The sequence below is a fragment of the Cupressus sempervirens genome, chromosome 5 (assembly GCF_028749045.1).
Source record: "Cupressus sempervirens isolate cs-2001-9-10 chromosome 5, ASM2874904v1, whole genome shotgun sequence".
In the NCBI taxonomy this organism is placed as follows: Eukaryota; Viridiplantae; Streptophyta; class Pinopsida; order Cupressales; family Cupressaceae; genus Cupressus; species Cupressus sempervirens.
Genome location: NC_143122.1, coordinates 234,725,169 through 234,737,226, shown reverse-complemented (window position 1 = coordinate 234,737,226; position 12,058 = coordinate 234,725,169). Strand labels below are relative to the sequence as shown.

Here is a 12,058-nt window from a genome sequence, read left to right as displayed (position 1 = left end):
GTGATAACAAGCAGATCTATGGTGAAAGATCCATTTGCTATAATCTATAGCTAGCTGGTAAGCTCCTGGCCCTCTCCCAAGGATGCTCTACCAAGCATTGGTCTACCATTAGGATCACTCAACTTGATGATATCTTTGAAACTGACATGCTCATTATGTGGGATGAGCTCAAGCACAGATTTAACATCCCCCTGTCTCAAAAGAAGGTATATAATATGCTCATCAAAGCCTGCAAAGACATTCCTTCTCTCTGCCATGTTGACTCTAATAGATTCTTAAACATTAAATGGTCAAATGGAACCATTATAACCAAGCCTAAAGTGAAAAACATATACATTGTTATTGATTATAATGATTCCATCATCAATCATGTTAACAAAGTGTGGTATACTGATCTTGATGTCCCCTCTTGGAAGAAATACTTTGACAAACTTTGGAAAAGCATTACTGATCCTAATATTGAATGTTTTAAATGGTTGTTAATTCTGGATGCATTATTGTAATATTTGTAGAACCCTAAAAATGGGGAGACATATTTTCTTTGATTGCAACTTTGCTAAAGAGGTTTGGCTCGTGTTTGGTATCTCTATGTCTACCAAGTTTAATAATTTTGAAATTATTACTAGTCATATTGATGGGATTAAAAAGGACACTAATATTTTTTGGAACATTCTTTCTTCTAACATTTTATGGCAGATTTGGAAATGCAAGAAAGAGGAAAGATTTCAAAACACTCCCAAGGTTCTTACTAAGTCTTTTTGAAGTCTCACTCATTTTTAAAAAAAATTGTAAGTTCATAATACTATGAAAGTTGATCAAGATAAATTCAAAAGGATGCTCAAAACTAGATACACCACCTTCTTCGCAACCAAGCTCAAGGATGGTCACATTTGGAGGAGGCATATGGTGAACATCCATCTTTTCAAGCAAACCATCAAGAAGTTTAATAAATAAATTAGGAGGACCAACAAAGACACTACTGGCAACATGATCCTCCTGCTCAATCAAATTCAAAATTAGAAGAATGTTGTCTAGATGGAAAGTAGTATGGGATGGATGGCATGGGTGGATACTCATTAGGACATACTTTATTAGTCATTCCTTTACTTTTATATGTTGGATTATTATACTCTTAAATACTCTCAGTTGGAGGCTTCGTCTCTTGTAATTTTTGAAACTCTTTGGTGATACTTTGTTTTTTTATCTCCTTATATTTAATATAGAAGTTTCTCTAAATTAAAACAATCCCTATATAAAATTCCATTTTTATTCCTTCCACAAAAATTAATATGTTATTTAGAAAATAATTAATTAAGATAGGCAAAGGTTATAGTCGATATGAAGAGTTACTTCTCATGTTCATTGAAGGTTTTATATTAATCCATTTTAATTATTAAAGGTTGTTCTGAAACATCAATTGGCTCAACAATTAAAAGATATCTTTTCACAAAAAAATCTATGTACATTTCCTTCTTTAAAATATTGTAAACAGGTATTGAGAATGTGAAGAATTAAGGGGGGCAAACAGAATTTTATTTACTGAAAATCTCCATTAACAAAAGAAAAGGAAAATCTGTAATATAGACTTATAGGTAACTTAATATATTACACAATATTATGTTGAGGATACATAGAATACAACTACAAATTCTTCAAAAATATATAATCATAAGCATTTACTAGGAAACTTGTCCTGTAGATGCAACAATGTTCTCTTGAACAGGCCAAAAGGTATTTGTCTTTCCAGTCTTAGACACGGTTTGCAGAACATCTTCAGCCTTCATGTTCCCTTTAACTGTGACCTTCTTCTCCTGCAAATCTACATCATATGTCTCCACCCCTGCATTTCAAATATATTGAATCTTTTCAGTATCATAATCTAATACTAAATGATTCAAACAAGTTAGTTATATATATGTTCCACAAGTTAGTTATATATATATATCAAATTCTCATCAATTATGACTATTACAAAAAAAATTTAAAAATTACCAGGTGATTAATAGGATAGGTTGTCCTTGTTTTTTCTAGTCTCACTGATGATAAAACTCGTCTATTTTACCTTATTGAATGATTGTTAGAGTTAAGATTCTTTTGGTATTTTATGATAAATATAATATAAAAATTATATCGTTGAAAAATTACCTATAAATAATTCTAATGAAATGATTCTAGTTCAATTTTTTTAGAGATCATTTTATTATTGATTTTGTAAAATTATAAATCATAAATACATTCTAATAAAACTGATTTGATTCAGGCAACAATCTACAATATAATGGTAAATTGTGATCCTTTTCATCTAAGAAACTTTAGATTCAAGTCTACTTGAATCTAAATAATAATAATAATTAATCTATCATATATACAAATATATACAGAAAATAGAAAAATTCTCAGCAATTAATATCTGTAACAATGAAAAGCATATATTATTCTTTCCTTCTTCTTTCCTAAAAATCATTAATTTTCCCTTTTTCCAGTCTAATTAATAATAAAATTCATTGTTTTAATAGAATAACTTTAAGTGTTACCTGTTTTATCTAATCAAAACAACCCCACAAAAGAATTGTGCCATTGAAAAATTACCTTCCATTTTATCAAGAACTCTCTTCACAGCTCCAACGCATCCTTGGCATGACATACCCACCTTTAGAACCACAGTCTGCATCTCAAAAACTAAAATCCATCAGTTACGACATAAATCTAACAGACCAACATAAAAGAATACCAATCTCTAATAGCCAGAATGTTGTTTATAAATTTCATATTAGCGAGAAAATAAGAGAAACATAAGAACTATGCCTACGACATGTCAGCAATGAAGAATCTAAGAACTTTGTCCCAAAACAAATCAATTCACAACAGACTAATTAACCTGCAAACCAATGTAACATATATATAGAAACCAATGTGATTTTTTCTTTTCCACAAATCCGGCTATAAGAAACCATTTATTTTGATAAGAAAAGACGTTTGGTAATTGATTTACATGAATGGCATTTTCAGCTCTACGTAATTCATGACGAGATATGGAGTAGTAAATAGAAATGTCCATTATTCTTTTACCGAATTATGTCGCTGCATCATTAATGAATGGACTGAATTCAATTCATATATAAACCTAAAATTGATATCTTAATTTTCAAACAAGAAGAAAAAGAAAGAATCGGCAGAAAGAGGATCAAAGATGCAAGTCTTTTCTTGGGAAGCCAACAGAAGCCCAATGGGATTGGTTTGTTTTTATGTGGATTAATTAATAACATGAAAGATCCACAATGAAAAGGTAAATGGTGCGATTCAATTTAGTCACAAACTATATGTGGACATTTCTTTCACCCCGTGCTTCGTGGGCCATCCCACCAAATGCACTGGGATGTGACTAAATTATGTACCTATTTTTAATGTTTTATCCATTTTTTCAATTAGAATTATAATATATAAAATATTTAACTTCTTTTTAACATTTAGATATAGGTTTTTTTGGGGAGGGTCTAGAGGAGAAGAAGCTCCTCTCTCTTGTAAATTGGGAGACAGTTTGCTCCCTCGGGGATTAGTGAGGTCTCTATGTCATAGACATCCATCTTCTTAACATTGCTTTTGTAATGAAAATCAAATGGAATATTGTGAACTCTGGAGTGGAATGGGTTAAAATTATGAGGAAGAAATATTTACAAAGTTGCAAGGGTTCAATCCTTCTTAAAATCTCCCAATAGATAGGTTCTAATATATGGAACAACCTTCAAAAATTCACCCTGCTCTTAATCTAAGGTTGTTTCTAGCAAATTATGAATGGTAATGATGTGGATTTCTAGTTGGATCCCTAGGTCAATCAACCTCCTGTAGATTTCTACTCGATATTCCCAACATAAAAGAATGTGTTGGCTGAGCATCTGAGAAATAAGGTTAGTGATTATTGGGATTCTTCTGTTGTTCCTCTCCAATGGAAGATTAACAATAATTTGGGTGGGAATGGTCTTAAAGGGATTTTTGTTTAGCTCAGTCAAACTCTCTCATCCCTCAAGTTCCATAGATTGGATCAAAAGGAGATCTTGATATGGAAGAATTCCAACTTAGGATTTTACACTATGAAAATGGGTTTTGGTCTTCTTACGCCCTAATGGCCTCAAGAGTTTGATTGGGGAAGATTATGGTAGATGAAGGCTCTTCCCAAAATAAATAAAAATTGGTGGGTAATTTGTCATAGGAAAAGCATCATGTTGGATAACATGCAAAAAGAGGTTTCCATTTAGTTAACAAGTACATGTTGTGTGAACAAGAAGGAGAAAATATTTCCCATGTTTTGTTCTCATGCCCTTTTACTTGGGAGATCAAGCAACGCACCTCGACCTTGTGTAATTACCATTGGTGTTGGGATAATAACCCCAAAGAGGTGACCAATTTAGGGATTCCTCCCACCAATCATCATTTTTAATAAAGAAGTCGAGTGACATTCTCTTCTATATAGAAGTGTTAGAAATGCTTTAGAATAATTGAGAGGGGGGGTGAATTAGTTATTCAAGGTCCAAATGTCCAATTTAAACTTTTTCATCAAGTAAAGTGAGCCTATTAAATTGTTCATACATCTAAGCTTAAACTTTTCTACTTAGCAAGTTACTGTAAATCAATATGCAGGCATAACACATGAAAGATCGACACATAATACAGTGATTTACATGGAAACCCAATTTGGGAAAAACCACTAGTAACATGCTACACAATTCTCACTCTTCTGAAGTGATGCCCTAAAAAAGGCGTACCCTATTAAAGGCTACAACACACTGTTAAATGTGACCTGGTTAAAGGATTTATCCACCCTATTAGAAGTGGTCCTAGTTAGAGGACCTTAGAATATTCTCTCAGAATGTCACCTTGTTAAAGGATTTACAAATGGTTGTTAAACCAACCTAAGCTTGCACAATTGTTATAAAGTAACAACAAGGACTTTTGACTTGATTACAATTCACAACTTATCTTGCAAATTTCATATCTCTATTCAACTCTTCGCAATTTTCTTGGCTTTCAGTCTCTATAGCTCTGATAGCTTGTCCTACTTTAAAGCATTGCCTCCTTGAGACTTCATGCTTGATGTACCAGTGCAATCTCCTATCTGACACTTTATTGAAGTAGAGCCTCTGTGCTCTATTCTTCCTTCTCCTTGATGCCTTCTCCTTGACACTCTTCAACCACTTTACAATTTGGCACACCAACAACTCTAGCTTCTCAGCCTGTGACTCCTTAAATAGAAGTCTAGAATTGTTTTCCCTGCTCGATTCTCCCCTCCTTTAATTCTAGTTCAAATAGATTAGGTATGATTTATTGAATCTAACCCATATCTTGCTTCTTCTAGAAACATCATGAAGAATTCTCTTGAATTTTCTTTAAAACAGTTTACATAAAATTTTGTGCCACCAGCTCATCATCCATATCTTTCATCTGGTTCAAAAAATTCAAGGTAACAAACTTGTTGGCTCAGATCTGACGAATCTTTGGCTTTTCCAATAATATAGTAGCTCGACACTATTGAAATTCTAGTGCTTGGCACATACTATGTTACTTGGCATCCACTAAGTTTTATTGATGCTCGGCACCTGTTACCTTGCTCGACACCTGAACACACTTGGCTCCTTCTATTTCTCTACGCACACACTAGATTTTTCATTTTCTTAGCACTAACTAAATATCTACCTGGCTCAAACTAGCTTGCTCGACACTCACTAATAAACTTTAGTTAAGCTTTGCAGACATCCTTGTTGCAACTTATTTTTCTAGTGTTTCTAAGTGTGGCTAGCATCTGTATCTTCATGTATGTTATCAATACATCATTTTACCATTGTCTTAACTAATCCTTGCACTTCATTACAAAACCATAACTCAACCTTTCCCTTAGGTACTCTTGTTACATCTTATTGATTAAATCCTCTTCATCAATCAACTAAGTGATAGTACTTGGATCTTATAAGCAGTTGTCATTCCAACAAATAGCAGGTTTGACATTAATGAAAAAACAATGATTGAAAACATTCTTTAATAACAATCTTCCTTCTTTTTGCAACAATCTCCCTCTTTGATAGTATTCATTTCCAATCAGATTTCTAGCAATCTCCCTCTTTGGCATTGATGGCAAAAAAAACTAATCAACCAAGTTATCAAAATGTTAACTAGGTTTAAATAGTAAATCAAATGCCAAAAAGAAAAATGTGTTACCATCAATTTTCACAACTCCCTTTCTGATGTATTATCCCAATTTCTTTGCTTCTGCTTCTCCCTCTTAGCTATTGTATGTTGTTTGTTCCCTTACTGCTATATCTTCCTAAACATCCTTTTTCTCCCTCTTTTCTTTTGCTTACCACTGTTCACTTAGATCTTGTACTACTCTTGACTCCTTCTTACATTATTTCTCCCTTTGTCCATTTGATCCTGTAGATAGATTTGATCAATTTCTTGCTATTTCTTCCTCTCTTCAATTGAATTTTCTTGATCAGTTTCTTGCCACTTCTCCCTCTTTGACAACAATGCCAAAGACATATTGTTCCAGCATTTTAACATGCTAGTGTAGCATTTGCAGGTACTTCCAATTTCTCCCTCTATCACCTTGCTTGTGACTGATTTGTAACTTCAGCACTTTGATTACTTCAGGCAAAATCCTAAAGTAAATCTCCTCTGCATCAATTTTTAATATGCCAACAATCAACTCATTTGATGCAGGTCAGTCTTGCTTTTTCTCAAATAGTCTTAGATAGGGGTATCACCCCTAATTTACCTTTAAGATACTCAAAAGCATCTTTAGGTAGTTCCTTTGTAAAGATGTCAGCAATCTGTTCCTTTGAATTGACATACTCCATCCTTATTTTCTTGTCTTCCACCAATTCTCTTACATAATGATACTTAATTGCAATATGCTTTATTTTGGCATGCATCACAAGATTCTTTGATATGTTGATGGCACTTGTGTTATCACAATACAATATCATAGACTCGGTTACTTCTTCCTTCATACCTTGCAACAGATGTTTAATCCATACAATATTAGTGTAGTTGATAGTAACAAAAATATATTTAGCTAGACTATGAGGTACAACTTTGTTTTTTTCTTGTCCAAGTAATCAATCTTTTCCCTAAGAAAAGTGCTCCTTTACTGGTGTTCTTTCTGTCATCAATATTACCTCTCCAATCTGCATCATTTTAGAGTTTCAACTCAAACTTTTCACTCATCTTGTAGTACAAACCAAAGTCATCAGTTCTTTTAGGTACCTTAGTGTTCTTTTTACTACCATCAAATGATTTTCTCTTGGGTTATCAAAAAATCTTGCCACTATTCCAATTGCTAATGCAATGTCTACTCTACTATGCACAACATACGACAATTTTTCAATCATTGATTTATACATTGTCTAATTCACTTCAGCTAACTAATCATTTGTTGATAACTTTTCCTGTTACCATTGGTGTACTGACTGGTTTCGAGTCTTCTAATTCAAATGTCTTGAGTATTTCCTTGATGTATCTTGATTGAGTCACAAATATGTCATGCTTTAGTTGATGTACTTGCAATCCAACAAATAATTTGATTTCTCCAAACATTGACATCTCAAAATCATGTTTCATCTGATGAGAAAAATCTTTGCATAGGACATCTTTTCTTACAAATATTATATCATCAAAAAAGATTTCAGATATCAAAATGTCTTTACCTTTTTCTGCCTTGATGTACAGGTTGTTGTTATATGTTCTCTCAAATCCTATCTTCACAAGGTATTTATGCGATCTCACATACCATGCTTTAGGTGCTTGCTTTAAACCATAGAGTGTTTTATGCAATTTGCAAAGCATATCCTTGTTGTTGCCATCAACATATCCCTCTAGTTTTTCTATGTAGACTTCCTCTTCTAGTATACCATTTAGAAAAGAAGATTTTACATCCATTTGGTAGATTTTGAAACCTTTATTTAAGCAACATATGTAAATAGTGTTCTTACTCCTTCCATTCTCACAATGAGGGCAAATATTTCTCCATAGTCCAATCCTTCTTCTTATGTATAGCCTTTGTAGACTAGTCTAGCCTTGTTTCTTGTTATCGCACCATTCTCATCAAGTTTGTTCCTAAAGACCCATTTGGTACCAATTACATTCTTATCAGCTGGTCTAGGAACTAGGGTCTAGGTTTTTTTTTTCTTAATCTGATCTATCTCCTATTCAATAGCTTTATGCCAATTATCATCATGTAGTGCATCCTTCATTGTTTTGGGTTCAATCTTGCTTAGCAAACATAATTCATTCCTTATCATTGGTCCAAATTCATTGCCTCTAATGATTTGTTCTACAGGGTGATGTCTTCTCACATATCTGGATAGTCTTAGTTTTGTCCTTCTTTCCATGTTTGGTCCTTCATCTTCAGAGTCACTTTGAACATCACTGTCTAGTATTTCATTATCTCTTCCATGTGTACTATTTTTAGAATCAGAATGTGCATTTTTTTTATTTTGTAACTCAGCTTCTAAATACAGCTCAACATTCATTGGTTGTGACTCGAATGATACTAAAATTTTTTGCTGGCTCTCAACTTGATTTGTAGCATCATCTTCAATCAACATTCCTTCATAGAAGTATACAAAGGATCTATAATCTTTTGGTTTCTTGGATTCATCAACTTGGACTTCTACATTCTCATCAAAATTTACGTTTGCACTCTCTACAATCTTGTTATTGTTAGTATTAAAAAACTTATATGCCTTACTTCTAGTGGAGTATCCAAGGAATATCTCTTCATCACTCTTTGCATCAAACTTTTCATTCTTAGTATCTTTAAGAATATAGCATTTACAACCAAACACTTTGAAATGTTTTACGTTAGGTGAGTGACCATACCATAATTCAAAAGGTGTTGCATTTGTTCCTCTCTTGACTTGTACTTGATTCAAGGTATAAATAGCAGTACTTATAGCTTCTCTCCACTACTTAAGAACAACATTTTTCTCCATCATCAAGGTTTTTGCATAGTCTATCACTGATCTATTCCTCCTTTTCACAATGCCATTCTGTGGGGGAGTTCTTGGTGTTGATGTTTGTCTCTTGATTCCTTTGTCATTGCAAAATGTCTCAAATTCTTTTGATGTAAACTCTCCTCCTCTGTCTGATCTCAGGCATTTCAGACTCTTTCCAGTTTCCTTCTCAACCCTAGCCAAATACCACTTAAACATTTGAAATGCATCAAAAAATTTCTTTAAGAACATGGCAATCATCATCCTAGAATATTCATCCACAAATAGCATTATGTATATGTCTCCTTGGTAGCTTTGCACTTCTATTGGGCCATATAAGTCAATATGGACTAGCTCCAGTGCTTCTTTGGAAGTATAGGTTTTTCTTTTAAAACTTGACTTGGTCATCTTCCCTAGTTGACATTGTTTGCACATTCTATTTTCAGGCTTCTTCAACTTAGGGAAACCTCTTACTTTCTTCTTTTTGCTGATGCTAATCAAATTGTCAAAGTTAACATGACATAACCTTTTATGTCATAACCAAACATCATCAAGTCTAACAATAAGATAGGTTGCATCTTCCATATCTAGGTAAAGTAGATTACTCCTAGTTTTTCACATTTTCCTATCAAATTTCCATTAGTATTATAGATTTTGGCTGTTTTTGTTTCCAAATTCTACCTTGCAACCTATATTGCCTAACTGTGATACACTCAGCAAATTGTAGTTTAATCCTTCAACATAGTATGCATTATCACATGAAATTTTTTCTGTAAGTTTAATAGAACCTTTTCCCTTGATTTGGCATGGAGCATCATTTCCAAATCTAACACTATTTCCATCATACTAGGTAAAGGTAATAAATTTACTTTTGTTTCTTGTTATGTAATATGAGTATCCACTATCTATGATCCAGTTGTCATTTTTGTTCATACAAGTTACCAATATTGTTGCTTCATCTTCATCTGATTCATCATTCATGGCTAGATATACTATCTCATCATCATTCTCATCAAAATCTTCTTCAACATTGTAGCATCTTTTTCCTTTATCCTTGTAATCTCTGCTATCATCTTCTATTTTGTTCAGGTACTTGTTTCCTTCATTGTAGTTCTTCTTCTATGTACACCTGGCAACAATATGTCCTACTTTGTTGCAATTAAAACAAATGATAGGCATCTTACCATTGAATTTACCTTTGCCTCTATGAAATATTCTAGCCAATAATGCTTCCGATTGTTCCACATCCTCTTCATCTATGTTGTTGTCACTGGGTGCATGCTTTCCTTTCATACTCTTCTTCTTTGATTTCACCTTCTTAGTATCTTTCAATGATAGCTTAGCCTTGAAATTAGATTCAAGATTCTCAGGTCTGTAGTTATCATAATTGGATAACTCAAATGTAGTAAGTCTTCCCACTATTCCTTCAAAGGTTAGTTGATTTCCTAAGACACATCTCAACTCTTGGATGGCTGAAACTCTAATAGCATAGATGAGGAGCAGGTTTCTTAAGTATTTTTTATTAACAGTATCATCTTCCAAATGACCACCGAAACTTCTTATTGCACTTACCACTTCTTTCATTCTAGAGGCATATTGAGCAACATTCTCACCTTTCTCCATTTTCATGTCATCAAACTTTCCTTTGAAGCTTTCTCCTTTTGCTCTTTGAACATTCTGATATCCTCTATAGATATCTAATAGGGCTTTCCACATCTTGAATGTAGAATCACATCCTTTGATGTCATCAAATTCAACATAGTTGAGTGTAGAGGCAATCTCCAACATTGCCTAATTGTGCTCCTTCCTCTTGTACAAATCATCTACAGAAAGGGGTTTAGGTGGATCTAAATGTTCCACTCCAATTGAGGTTTTTACATAATCATCTATTAATACAAGGTGCAGTTTCATTAAGCTTTGCCATGCATCGAAGTTATCTATATTGAGCTTAAGAACTTCTCTTTTGGACATCTTGATATGTCTAGCTTCTAGTACCTTTAAACTAATTCAGCAGATGGTTCTGATACCAATTGTTAGAAATTCTTTAGAATAACTAAGAGAGGGTGAATTAGTTATTCAAGGTCCAAATGTCCAATTAAAATTTTTTCATCAAGTAAAGTGAGCCTATTAAATTGTTCATACATCCAAGCTTCAACTTTCCTAATTAGCAAGTTACTGTAAATCAACATGCAAGCATAACACATGAAAGATAAACACATAACACAGTGATTTACGTGGAAACCCAATTTGGGAAAAACCACCAATAACATGCTACTCAATTCTCACTCTTCTGAAGTGATGCCCTATAAAAGTCCTACCTTGTTAAAGGCTACAACACACTATTAAATGTGACCTAGTTAAAGGATTTATCCACCCTGTTAGAAGTGGGCCTGGTTGGAGGACTTTAGAACATTCTCTTGGAATGCCACCCTATTAAAGGAATTACAAATGGTTGTTAAATCAACCTAAGTTCATAGGATTTTATCGTAGCTTGCACAATTGTTAGAAAGTAACAATAAGGGCTTTTGACCTGATTACAATTCATAACTTATCTTGTAGATTTTAGACCTTCGTTCAGCTCTTCAAAATTTTCCTGGCTTTCAGTCTCTATAGCTCTAATAGCTTGTCCTCCTTTCAAGAATTGTCTCTTTGAGTCTTCATGCTTGATGTACTGGTGCAATCTCCTATATGACCATTTATCAAAGTAAAGTCTCTATGCTTTGTTCTTCCTTCTCCTTGATGCCTTCTCCTTGACACCCTTCAACCACTTTGCAATTTGGCACACCAGCAACTCTAGATTATTGGCCTATGACTCCTTAAATAGAAATCTGGAATTTCTTTTCCTACTCAATTCTTCCCTCCTTTAATTCCAGTTTGAATGGATTAGGTAGGATTCACTGAATCTAACCCATATCTTGCTTCTTGTAGAAACATTATGAAGAATCCTCTTGAATTCACTCAAAAAAGGTTTACATAAAATTCTATGCCATCAGCTCATCATCCTTATCCTCCATCTGGTTCAAAAAATTCAAGGTAACACACTTGTCAGCTCAAATTTGGCGAATCTTTCACCTTTC

General features: G+C 33.5%; 1 pseudogene; it reads right to left on the bottom strand.

Annotated features, from left to right (window-relative positions):
• Positions 1–1,679: 1,679 nt before the first annotated feature.
• Positions 1,680–2,703, bottom strand: LOC149555341 (copper transport protein CCH pseudogene; annotated as a pseudogene).
• Between the last annotated feature and the right edge of the window lie 9,355 nt (positions 2,704–12,058).